The sequence below is a fragment of the Pleurodeles waltl genome, chromosome 3_1, assembly GCF_031143425.1.
Source record: "Pleurodeles waltl isolate 20211129_DDA chromosome 3_1, aPleWal1.hap1.20221129, whole genome shotgun sequence".
In the NCBI taxonomy this organism is placed as follows: Eukaryota; Metazoa; Chordata; class Amphibia; order Caudata; family Salamandridae; genus Pleurodeles; species Pleurodeles waltl.
Window position 1 is genome coordinate 1,063,577,453 of NC_090440.1, and position 12,170 is coordinate 1,063,589,622.

The 12,170-nt window shown below is 47.4% G+C and overlaps 1 protein-coding gene across 1 annotated transcript in view; it reads right to left on the bottom strand.

Annotated features, from left to right (window-relative positions):
• DPP10 (dipeptidyl peptidase like 10) overlaps nt 1–12,170 on the bottom strand; it is a 1,473,102-nt gene that overhangs the window by 694,814 nt on the left and 766,118 nt on the right. The gene's annotated exons all lie outside the window — the stretch shown is intronic.

Here is a 12,170-nt window from a genome sequence, read left to right on the forward strand (position 1 = left end):
AGAATCAAAATAGAGTTAAGTGGAGTGCAAAAAATAATAGGTCTGATTCATAAAACCATGCATAAAATTAAAGCATAAACATGACCAGTTTTTTCTCAGTTTATTATTGGTAGTTAGAACATGCGTCTTTAATCCCAAAAATGGATTTACTCACCCATAAAACTTAATCAATAAGGTTTAATTTCAAGTCTGCGCAACCTTCTCCTGTAGGCAGCAAGAGGGTATTTAATGGTCTGGTGTCCTGAATTGTTTGTGAACATTTGCGACTGGCTACCCGCAACCTTTTTTAAGACCCGTTTTCACTTCGTATTTGGTCAAAAATTGACAAAGGTCAAAGGAAAATGTACAATCCTGCTAATTTTCTATTGGTTTCTTCACAGGGAAATGCCATAAATGAATTGCTTCTATTCCATATGTGACAAAATGTTGCTGAGTGACAGTGCATTTATTTGCAAGATACATGGTAATATAGAAGTAGAATGTTTTGACCTTAAAACATATATCTTTGTCTTCAATAAAATCTGGTGTCAATCCTCTCAATGCACTGAATGTGTCTTACATCTACCTGACGCAATGCTTACACTGGAATTATGCAAATCCCACACTGCAAAGCAGGTTAATATTTTTAAACGGAAAGTTTGTGTTCCTTGTTACAAGAATTAAAATGTATGCTACGCCTAACATTCCCAGTATGTAGAGTTGAGATCACTATTTTCTAAATGAGAAAGGAAATCATGGTATCATGTTCTGCTATGAAATAAAGCCTAAAATGTGGAGTATTTTTAGTTATCTGAAAAGTTGCCAAGAGTCATTTCTCTAATAGTTAATCTCCAATTTGCCTCCAGAGTCAGGATTAGCTTCTTTAGAAGGTTCTTCATCTTGATTTTTTCACTATGGATGTATGCCTAGCCCCAGATCACACACTATGGATCCGACAAGCTTCAACCTTTTCCATGCCCTAGCAACAGACATTCTAAGGTGCAATTGTATGTCAGTTGGCAAATCAACACCCTACACTTCATTATGAAAGTCATTGCTTTTGTGTTTTATGTTAGTATGATTAACAACATTCTTTGGGACAGATTGTTTTCTACTCTACTTTCATATACATGTATAGACATATAAGTAGCTGCAATTTGAAACCACAGTTATCAATACATTGAATTATTTGGAAAACAAAGTTGCTTAATTTAGATTGTAGTGTGGTGAAACTGTGTATTGCTTCTCAAATTCTCAGCAGCTGAAGATGAAATACCTACAGGAGGCGAAAATGCATTGATAAGAAAGTGAATTCTGTCCCCGACCTCCTATTTTTAAACTTTTTGTAATGATAACACTGCAGTGATTAATTTGATAGAATACTTAGGAGCATATTTATACTTGTTTTGCACAGAATTTGCATCATTTTTTTACTCAAATTCGGTGCAAAATTAACTCCATATTTATACTTTAGCTCTAGACCAAAGTTATAGAATTAAAGTAATTTTTTAGACGTGGAAACCTACCTTTCATTAATGAGATGCACGGTAGGCGTTCCCGTGCAAAAAATGACTCTATGGCCTTAGTGCCATATTTATCTCCTGTGCTAAAATCACGCATGGGGGGAGGAGGGTTCAAATGATAATGCAAAGTTTGCTTTGCACCATTATTTAATGCCTGGGTCACGGCAGGCGTTAGGGGGCCTGCGGGCCTATTTCCATGGTGGAACACCATGGAATAAGCCCACAGATACACGTCCCGGGGACACCCACACCAGAGGTACAGTTGAGGATGGGGGTCCCCATCCCAGGTAAGTATAGGTAAGTATTTAATTTGATTTTTTAAAGTGCCATTGGGGGCCCTGAAATGGGCCCCCCTACATGGCACTAGGTGCAATGGCCATGCCCAGGGGATAATGGTACCCTGTGCTGGTCATAGGGGTGGTGGGCATGACTCCTGTCTTTTTTAAGACAGGAGTCATGTGGTATGGATGGTCTTGGGTCAGAAAATGATGCTAGGCTGGTTAGAGTAATTTCTTTTTTACTCTAACCAGCTTAGGGTAATTTTTTGGTGCAAAACCCTCTTCTCCCATACTGCCACCCCCACCCGGCTAACGCTATTTTTTTTTACACTAGCCCACCCTTTGCGCTGGCTTGCACCATTCTGTAAATCTGGTGAATGGTGTAACTTCGGCGCACGTGTAATAGTAATGAACACGCAGATACCTTGCTTGGCTGCTAAGACATGTAGGACTGCGTCACAGCAGTCCGTCCTTTATTTATAGCCGTGCTCTGCGCCCCTCCCGGACACGCAGAGCATGTTATCCAAACAGGGAGAGCCCGAATGGCTCCCCGCATGCTCTTTACATCCCCCCCATGTTTTACTCCACATGGACAGGGATTAACAAATAAATTCAAACAAATGATTCAACGTTACCCACGGACCCCACACACAGGGACTGAGTGAAAGAAGATAATAAAAATAACAAATAAACCAAACTGCTGAAATTCCGGAACAAACTACGTCCCCATCTCCACAGATACTGTCCCCTTTTAGACATCCGGACACCTTATCGGGCTATCAGTATCGGTCTTGAACAGTGTCCCATTGCTGGCAGATGATAACGAAACACAGTTCACAAACAGTCCACTTGACAGACAAAATCTTTCCGCTGACTACTTGGTACGGGATTGGGGCGTAAGTCATACCTCGCACTTCTAGTGTGCGCACCTCTGTGCTCAAAAGCAAAACCAGGCCTAGTTTGCTCAGTTAGCACTGGTCCGGAAATACTCTCAGTCTCTCCAGACATCCTTGATGGACTACATATTATGTCATCCATTTCTTCTTCTTCATCAACCGACGCTCTCATGCCAGCTCTCCGAAAATGTGACACATTTCGTGTCACTCTCTGTCTTCCTCTAGCCGCAGTTATCATCGACCCTTTTACACCAATCACCTCCCACACCTCAGGTTCGAACGGTGTCTTGAACTTTCCTCCACCTCGTCGACATCTCACCACCACACGATCACCTTCTCGAAAGCCACGATACTTGGCTCTTCGTTTGACACTGGCCTTCTGATTCGTGACTTCCTGTCGTCTTTGAGTGGCCTTAACATCCAACACCGGAGGCTTCCACCTCGGACCTGATGGAATACAGTCACGTGGAGACACCTTGAACATTAGAGTGGAGGGGGGACACTCAGTGGTGCTATGGGGTGATTGACGATAAGCGCTCAAAAACTGATACAAACACTGTTCACTGTCTTCTCTTTGCTCAACTCCAATCCGGAGGGCCCTGTTTAAAGTCCGCATAAACCTTTCGACGTCCCCATTTGCCTGAGGCCAGTAGGGCATTATCTTACGATGATGAATCGCCAACCCATCCAGGTACGATCGAAACTCTTGCCCCTGAAATGGAGGACCATTGTCCATTCTAATTTCATCAGGCAGGCCAAACAACGCAAACACCTTCTGCAGAACTGGCCGTACATTTTCAAACGCAGTGGACGCTATAACCTCAACCACAGGGAATTTTGTGTAGGAATCGATCAAAACAGCGGTTAACCTTCCATCTGGAAAACTCCCAAAGTCCATGCTCACCTTGGCCCATGGTTTCAAAGTAGCAGGCTCAGTCACCACTGGACAACTTGGAGGTTCCACCGACGTGATGATACAGGAGTGACACTTTCCTACCATTTCATCCACTTGACGATCCATTCCTGGAAACCATACTTTGGCACGTAACCTCGCTTTGGTTTTAGCAGCACCTTGATACCCTTGATGAGCCAACTCAATCACTCGAGACCAGAGACACTGAGGAAGTACAATTCTCCTCCCCCTCAGAATCAGCCCAGCATCATCAGTAGATAGTTCATCACGCACCTTCCAATTACTTTGCATTGCCAGCTTCTGATCTTGGCAGGACACGTTTGTCTTTTCCAAAAAATATTTCCATTTCTTGTGGTTCAATGCCTCTTTAACATGATTCAGCATCACATCATCCTGGGTAGCACTTACAATGTCAGTTATGAGAAGAGCCTTAGGACATGCTGACTGCACGACCATGCTGACAAAAACCTCGGTGCTCTCTTCATCCTGCTCTTGACGAGCATCAAGTGCCTTCGGAGAAGGATGTCGAGATAAATAGTCTGCAGGATTGTTCGCCCCAGGTCGATATACGACTGTAAACCTATAAGGTTGAAGTAAAACAGTCCATCGTTCAATTCTCGGAGGTGCAAGGCGTGTACTACCCGCAAACAGCGAAACTAAAGGCTTATGATCCGTTACTATTTGAAACTCATGCCCATACAGATACAAATGAAAGTGGCTGCATGCCCATCGAATAGCTAGAGCCTCGTGCTCAATTTGCGCATATCTTGTTTCCACCGCCGACAAAGCCCTGCTGGCATATGCAACAGGGATCCATTCTTGATGTCTCTGTTCTTGAAGAAGAACGGCCCCAAGCCCAACAGGGCTCGCATCTACCACCACTTCTGTTCGCCTGCTCGGGTTAAAATACGCCATAGTAGATCTATCCAGTAACGCGGCCTTAATGTCCACAAACGCCTTTTGTGCGTCTGGAGTCCAGTCCCAACGGTGTTGCCCTTTCGTGAACTGTCGAAGGGGTTCAGACATGGTGGCAAGCTGTGGTATGAACCTTCCACAATACGTGGCCATCCCCAGGAAACTGCGTACTTCCGTTGGATTTTGCAGAATAGGGGCTTGGCGGATTGCTTCTGCTTTACGTGGATCAACCTGCAGACCGTCTTTCGAAAAAATATATCCGAAAAAATCTACCGAAGTTTGATAAAAAGCACACTTCTTCTTATGCAGAGTCAACCCTGCTTCGGCTAGTCTCTGCAATGTCGCTCTCAAGTGACGGTGATGTTCCTCTCTCGTCCTGGAGTGTATCAAGATGTCATCACTCAAATTGATTACTCCGGGTAATCCAGACAAAGTCTCTCGAATTACATTCTGAAACACCTCGGCGGCCGAGGACACTCCAAAGCTTCGTCTCAACAATACATGCGTCGAGAAAGTGGTGATGTTCCTACTTGCAGGATCTAGTTCTAGTTGATGATACCCAGCGTTCAGATCCAGTTTTGAAAACCACTGCGCCCCATTCAGATCGGCAATGATATCATCCATTGTGGGCGTGATATGTCTCTCCCTTCGGATGGCTTTATTTGGCAGCCGCATGTCGACACATAGGCGAATAGCTCCAGGTTGTTTAGGTTTCGGTGCAATCACCAACGGTGACACCCAGGGCGTAGGCCCATCTACCTTCTCAATGACTCCTTGGTCTTCAAGCAGTTGCAACTCTCTTTCAACTGCCGGGCGCAAATGAAACGGTACCCGACGATGCCTTAGCGCCACAGGAGCCACACTATTGTCGATATGCAATTTGATGCGCTTCCCTTTTAGGCATCCCAGCCCCTCAAAGAGTTGCGGGAACTCGTCGAGAAGGCGTTTCACCTGAGTGTAATGAACTTGACGTGCAAAGAATACCAATTCTAACTCTTCTGCTGTGTGACATCCTAACAGAGTGCAGCGACTTCCCGCCACCACATAGAACTTTGCTTCTGTGGATCTGTCCCCACTGTTCACGGACACTTCCACCGTTCCTTTAAGAGGAAGGGGGTCTTGTCCTCCATAGTTGTATATCTTGGTAGCCGTAGGGGTAAGTGACGGGGTAGGAGTCAATTTCTGGAAGAGTGTTTCATCCATGACATTGACAGACGCCCCTGTGTCGATGAGTACTGATACCAACATGCCATTGACATGTACACCGCTCATGGGAGGCGGTCTCCTTTTTTGTTGCCTTCCTCCAGTGAAAGAGATTACAAAAATGTCCTCTTCCTCATCTTCCTCAAAAACAGGGCCACTTGACGTCGCGTGATCCCTCATCTCCTCAGTACTTTTTAATACAGCTCTGACGTTAACATCCTTTCCCTTCTGATCTCCCGGCTTATTCCGCCTGGATCGGCACACCTTTGCGAAGTGATTTGCTTTACCACATCAGTTGCACGACTGCCCTTTTGCCGGGCACCCCATATTCGCTCGGTGTTCATATCCACAGTTTCCACAGGCCCTCTCGCTGGATCTGGCAGGGTTCAGCTTGCGCGGCGCCACCTGGCGTGTCTGGACAGCGTCCACCTGCTCCTCCTTCACTTGGACAGTACGGGTCGATGACGCTGCGGCCAATTACTGACCTCTCACAGCCGCCATCGCGTCTGCCCGTACCGCAGACAGTTCATGCGACCTTGCAAGGATCAGAATATTGTCAAAGGACATGCCCTGCTGTCGAGGAATGAGCTTTCTTAAGGCATTGGACCTGCAGCCTTGAATGATCTGCGCTCGGATCTCTTCTTGTTGGTTGAGTCCTGTGCACGAGCTCACCAACTTTCTCAACCTGGCGTAAAACATGTCCATCGACTCGACTTCTGTTTGTTGCGCCTGTCTCAGTTTGAAACGTTCGTAATCAGAATTAAGCTGAGGATCAAAGTGTCTATTTAAAGCAGTTACTGCTGCGTCAAAATCAGACTTGTCCCCTGTATCAGGAAGGGAGTCAAAAAGCTCTTGTAGTTCATCCCCACCCATCAACAGCATTACAGACCTTCGTACTGCCCCATCCGTTTCCCTTGTAGCACAAAAATAGTTTTGTAGGCGATTTATCCACAAACGCCATCTGGGCGCAGCAGTGGCTGGGTCAATCAGTTGGCTAAACGGTGGTAATGATGTAACTGAAGAGTGAACACTGTTGTTTAACTGTGCCGGGAGCTAGGGATTTCCTGGTGGTGGTGGATTGGCATTATCTTGGGGCGGGGCACTCATATTTGCACTTTCACGCTCCACTTATTTGCAGAGGCTAGGCGTTTTATCCTTATTTTCTTTCCTTTGAACTCCACCCTTTTTTTTTTTTTCAGTGCTTTGTATTCTTTTTCCTTTTGAGATGCCCCTTGTGGTCAGTGTCCAACACCCCTCTACTCATTTATACTTCCTCTTACTTCTTTAGAGCCCAGATCTCTGTCTGCCAGCTCAGCTTCAAGCTCACCGCTTGCACTCGTCTCCGTTCTCTGATACAGAGACACGCCCACTCCAAATCTCTGCAGGGGAGATTCCTCGGCCTCGTGAGCGCACTCGGCATTCACTGTTGCTCTGCCATGGCAACAGGACGCTCGTAGGCGGAGCGCTCGACGAAGTGCTTCGCTCCGCACGATGTTTACCTTCGGGGCAGGGCGTGGCTCACCGACTCGCGTCTCCCGGGCAGGAAGCCAGGTGGCACTTCGAGCCGCACAGCCTCCGGGCAGGACACAGAACGGTCGGGCTCTCCCGAGCCAGGATCAGCGACCGCCCCGATCACCTGGGTTACACAGCGCCTCCGTCTTCACAGCATTCGACGCCACACCCTCATCCACACAGGTACGGCTTCACCGAGGGTGGAGAACAACTTCCTTCACTGTTACTATTATATATATCGCATCACGAGCGCGATAAGTTCGTTTCCTGCTCGTCGCCAATGTAACTTCGGTGCACGTGTAATGGTAATGAACACGCAGAGACCTTGCTTGGCTGCTAACACACGTGGGACTGCGTCACCACAGTCCGTCCTTTATTTATAGCCGTGCTCTGCGCCCCTCCCGGACACGCAGAGCACGTTATCCAAACAGGGAGAGCCCGAATGGCTCCCCGCATACTCTTTACACATGGCTGGCACTCAGGAATGGTGCAAGCCGGTGCAAAACGTTTTGATGCAAAACTGTGTTAGTGCAGTTTTGCACCAAAAAGTATAAATATGCCCCTAAAACACATATTTATCAAGTTTTCATGCAAGTCAGCTAGCCACTTTGCAGCAAAGGGAATTGAAAAAAATGCAGTGTAGTTACTATTATGTGGTGCATTCCTGTCCTTTTCTGGCGATGGTGCACTTTTGGCTGCCTAGCACTATGGTGTGAAGGTGCCTGTGTGGGAAACGTCCTGACCCATGATTCCGGAACAACAAAGTCATCTACAACGCAAGTGTAACTACGCTGCCAGAAAAATGACTGCCTTTTTCTCTGCCTTAACCATGCATGTGCGGAACAACACACATGCGTGGTTAAGGCAGAGTGGATCGGGAGAGGGCACAGTCAGGTAAGTGGGGTTGGGGGTAGTTTTCAGGGGTAGGGTGGATTAAGGGTTTGGGGTGAGGGGTTGGGGAAGTTTGGTTTTTAGGGGTGGGTGATTGAGGTAGTTTGGTCAGGTAAGTGGGGTTGGTGCAGGGTTGGGGGTAGTTTTTGTGGGTGGATTAAGGGCTTGGGGTGGCAGTGGGGGGTAGGGGTAGTTTGGTTTTTAGGGGCGGGGTGGGAGGATCGGGGTAGATTGGTTTTTAGGGGTGGGGGATTGGGGTAGTTTTGTCAGGTAAGTGGGGTTGGGACAGGGTTGGGGTAGATTTTAGGGGTGGATTAATGGCTTGGGGTGGGGGGTCAGGGTAGTTTGGTTTTTTGGGGTGGCGTGGGGGGAGTAGTTTGGTTTTTAGGGGCAGGGGTGGGGGGATTGGGTTAATTCAGTTCTTAGGGGTGGGAGGGGGTATCGAGGTAGTTTGGTCAGGTAAGTGGGGTTGGGGCAGGGTTGGGGGTAGTTTTTAGGGGTGAGGGGTGGATTGAGGGCTTGGGGTGAGGGGCAGCTTGGTAGTTTGGTTTTTAGGTGCAGGTGGGGGATCCGGGTAGTTTGGTTTTTAGGGGCAGAGGTGGGGGATTGGGGTAGTTTGGTCAAGTAAGTAGGGTTGGGGTAGTTTTTAGGGGTGGGGCATGGATTAAGGGCTTGTGGCAGGGGTGGGGGATCTGGGTAATTTGTTTTTTAGGGGAAGGGGTGGTGGGATTGGGGTAGTTTGTTTTTTAGGGGCGAGTGGGAGATCAGGGTAGTTTGGCTTTTAGGATCGGGGTGGTGGGATCGGGGTAGTTTGGTCAGGAAAGTTGGGTTGGGGTAGTATTTAGGGATGGGTTAGATTAAGGGCTCGGGGTGATAGTGAGAGGGTAAGGGTAGTTTGGTTTTTAGGGGCAGAGTGGAGGAATGGGGTAGTTTGCTTTTTAGGGGTGCAGTGCGGAGGATCAGGGTAGTTTGGTTTTTAGGGGCTGGGGTGGGGGATCGGGGTCGTTTTTAAGGGGGGTTTAAGGGCTTGGGGTGGGGATTGAAGGGGTCAGGGTAGTTTAGTTTTTAGGGGCGGGTAGGGTTTGGGGTAGTTTGGTTTTTAGGGGAAGAGGTGGGGGTTGGGGTAGTTTGGTCAGGTAAGTGGGATTGGGGGCAGTTTTAAAGGGTGGGGGGTGAATTAAGGGCTTAGGGCGGGGTAGGGGGGTCGGGCCGTTTGTTTTTTTGGGGTGGGTGGAGGGTCAGTTGTTTTTAGGGCAGCTGGGGGATTTGGGGTAGTTTCATTTTTAGTGGGTGGGGGTAAGGGTAGTTTTGTTTTTAGGGGCAGGATGGGGGTTGGGGTAGTTTAGTTGTTAAGGGCAGGAGTAGCGGGGTCGAGGTAATTTAGCTTTTAGGGGCAGGGATGGGTGGTCAGTTGTTTTTAGGGTGGGTGGAAGGTTGGGGAAGGTTTTAGGGCTCAGGGTGGTAGGGGGTATTGGAGTAGTTTTATTTTTAGTGTGTGGAGCGGTTAGGGTAGTTTTCTTTTTTTAGGGGTGGGGAAGTTTGGTTTTAAGGGCAGGGGTGAGGGATCGGAGTAGTTTGGTTTTTAGGGGGTTGGGGAATCAGGGTAGTTTGGTTAGGTAAGTGGGATTGGGGTAGTTTTTAGGGGTGGGGATGGATTAAGCGCTTGGGGAATGGGTAGGGGGCTCGAGGTAGTTTTGTTTTTAGGGGCGGGGAGTTGGGGTAGTTTGGTTTTTAGGGGCAGGGGTGGGGGGTCGGTTGTTTTTAGGGCTGGTGAGAGGTCAGGGACGTTTTTAGGGTGGGTGGGGGCTATCAGGGTAGTTTTATTTTTAGGGAAGGGGTTGGGGTAGTTTTGTTTTTAGGGGCGGAGGTGGGGGGTGGGGTAGTTTGGTTTTTAGGGGTGGAGATCGGGGTAGTTTTTTAGGGGCATGGGTGGGGGTGTTGGAGTTGTTTGGTCTGGTAAGTGGGGTTGGGGGTAGTTTGTAGGGGTGGAATGGATTAAGGGCTTGTGGTGGGAGTGGTGGGTATGTGGTAGTTTTGTTTTTAGGGGTGGGGTGAGGGTATTTTTGTTTTTAGGGGTGGGGTGGGGGAACTTTGGTTTTAAGTGCAGGGGTGGGGGATTGGAGTAATTTGGTTTTTAGGGGGTTGGGGGATCGGGGTAGTTTGGTTAGGTAAGTGGGATTGGGATCGTTGTTAGGGGTGGGGATGGGTTAAGGGCTTGGGGCAGGGGTGGGGGGCTCAAGGTCGTTTTGTTTTTAGGGGCGGGTGTGGGGAGTTGGGGTAGTTTGGTTTTTAGGGCCACAGGTGGGGGGTTGGTTGTTTTTAGGGCAGGTGAGAGGTCAAGGAATTTTTTAGGGTGGGTGGGGGCTATCAGGGTAGTTTTATTTTTAGGTAAGGGGGTTGGGGTAGTTTTGTTTTTAAGGGCGGAGGTGGGGGATCGTGGTAGTTTGATTTTTAGGGGCAGGGGTGGGGGTGTTGGGGTTGTTTGGTCTGGTAAATGGGGTTGGGGTAGTTTTTAGGGGTGGAGTGGATTAATGGCTTGTGGCAGGAGTGGTGGGTATGTGGTAGTTTTGTTTTTAGGGGTGGGGTGAGGGTAGTTTTGTTTTTAGGGATGGGGTAAGGGTAGTTTTAGTATTAGGGGTGGGGTACTTTTGGGCCTTAGGGTGGGTGGCATGCTATAACCGCGCATGCCATTCCCACACGAAAAATCATTGTAAAGGCATGCGTGGTGAAGGCATTTGTGGTAACAACGTGGTCGTTGTTCCAACTGCTTTGTTCCATCATAGATTCACCCGTGTTGGAAGCAGAGTTCTTTTGTACAGGAAGGGACCCCGTCCTGCACAAAAACAATCCTGAGAGGCATGTTCCTATTGCTCTGTGTGCTGCAGAGAGAGGCACCTGTAGAAAGAGAAAAAAAACAAGAAGAAATAAAGATATTTTTCCTTTGTTAAGCCTCACCTGGTGAAGCATAGCCTTCTTATGCACTCCCAGGTCTAGCACAAATGGTAATTCTGGGACTACACCAAAATCTTTCAGTGAATGCATGGGAAGACCCTTGCTCCATCCAAGGATCACCTCCCTGCCACAGAGTAACACAAAGCAACAATTTCAGCTGCCTTGCATTAATCTAGATTCATCAAGCCATGCGCTGCGCACGGGAAACTCAAAACCGTTAAATAATATGTCTTAATATATATAGGGCCTATAAAACATTATCTTCCTCTACCCTTACAGAAAATTATGGGATTGATTTTAATGATTTAAAATGCTTACAAAGTATACCTCTAGTAAAGCTGTGTTGCATGGATTTTGAAGCCACACAAGTCCTCTAACCAGGTATAGACTGGGAACCAAAAGTAGGCAAATCAGGCACACCTCTCTCTCTCTCTCTCTGTCTCTCTCTCTCTTGCCCTCTCTCTCTCTCTTTCCCTCCCCCTGCCACTCTCCTTCTACGTGTACCCCCACTGTGCCTTCAACTGTAAAGCCTGGGGAACTAGGGAGATTGACAGAGGTGGCATTGGGTCTCAGAAAACTGGCATTCGGTGACTGTAGCCCAAGTAGGAAGTAGCCTGACAAGACAAAGGGGCAGAACCTAGGTGGATATCCAATTGATGCATTGAGTCAGTGAGATAATGTTTAGTTGAGGGCTATTCAGTCGGTCTCCACAACTCCAGGAACCAAATAACAGATGTGCCAAGTAAATTAATGAAAATAATTAATAGAATACACAAGGAAATCCCCCCAGTACTTTTGTGCTTAACGTTTAGACATAAGAAACCAGCATGCCATAAACGAAATAGGCAGGTTTGTCAAAGAAAGTAGGGACCTGCACAAGATGGTTTATCACTCATGAGTCACGGCCTCTCCACGCACTCAAAAATGGTTATACATCCTATGTAACACTTAACACATCTACATGTATACTGTGCAAGTACACAGACACACAGAGACATACAGTCCGAAGCATGACATTCACATAGACACCGATCTACAAGAGCAAAGAACAATCAACTCTCAGAAAGGTCTTAGTAATATAATACAACTGACAAATACTGATAAAAAC